Genomic DNA, 1,243 nt, shown 5'->3' on the forward strand with positions numbered 1-1,243 from the left:
CTACACCAATGTCTCCCAGAGTTTCCCCAGTGTTTTCCAGGAGCAGCTTTATAGTTTGAGGTCTTAGATTTAGTTCCTTGATCCACCTTGACTTGATTTCTGTCAAAGGTGAGAGGTAGGGATTCACATTCATCTTTCTGCAAGTGGAGATCCAGTTTTTCCAGCACTACTTGCTGAAGGAGCTTTCCTTTTCCCACTGGATTGACTGGTACCTCTTCTCAAAGATCAGTTAAAATAAAGGGCATTCGAACAGGAAAAGAAGAGGTGAAACTCTATTTGCAGATGACATGATTGTATACATAGAAGACCCAATGATCTCCATGGAAAAATTACTGGAAGTAATACATGATTACAGTAAAGTTGTAGGATATAAAATCAATATCCAGAAATCTATAGCATTTCTGTATATGAACAACAGGCAGACTGAGATAGAACTGAAAAAAGTTGTTCCATTTACCATAGCCACAAAAAATGTAAGATACTTAGGGATAAATCTAACCAAAGAAGGTAAAGACCTTCACAAGGAAAACTATGAGAAGCTAAAAAAAGAAATTGAAAATGACACCAAAAAATGGAAGGACATCCCATGTTCATGGATTGGAAGAATTAATATAATCAAAATGGCAATTCTACCCAAATTAATCTACATATTTAATGCAATGCCAGTCAAAGTACCAGACATATTCTTCACAGACCTAGAAAAGACAATCATAAAATTTGTCTGGAATCATAAAAGACCCCGTATTGCCAAAGCAATTCTACACAAGAAGAGTGGAGTGGGTGGCATCTCACTCCCTAACCCAAAAATATACTACAAAGCTGTGGTAATCAAAACAGCATGGCACTGGCACAGAAACAGACACAAGGAACACAGTTTTTTGTTGATATTTATTTGAATTTTGATTTTTTTTTTAAATGTGAACTTCTGGTATAATGACTGCTTATAATTTTATGTTGCATTGACTTCCATTTTTAAATATACTTTGTATTTTTATAGAAGAAACAGGACCCGGTTGCCTTTATCATAGTTTCTGATACTATTCCACATCCCACCTGAATGGTCCCAGCTAGTGGCCTGAGATAAAAATTTAGAGCCATCTCTCCAACTTATCAAGGTGGGATCACAGTTTTCCCATCACTTCCTTTAAAGGACAATTAGAACATTTACCTGCAAACTTCAAATGACTGTTTTTCAGTCACTTGTGACTTTCTAGGACTGCTGCCTGCTTGGTTTAAACCTACT

Source organism: Tupaia chinensis, unplaced genomic scaffold (genome assembly GCF_000334495.1).
Source record: "Tupaia chinensis unplaced genomic scaffold, TupChi_1.0 Scaffold000093_1, whole genome shotgun sequence".
Classification (NCBI taxonomy): domain Eukaryota; kingdom Metazoa; phylum Chordata; class Mammalia; order Scandentia; family Tupaiidae; genus Tupaia; species Tupaia belangeri.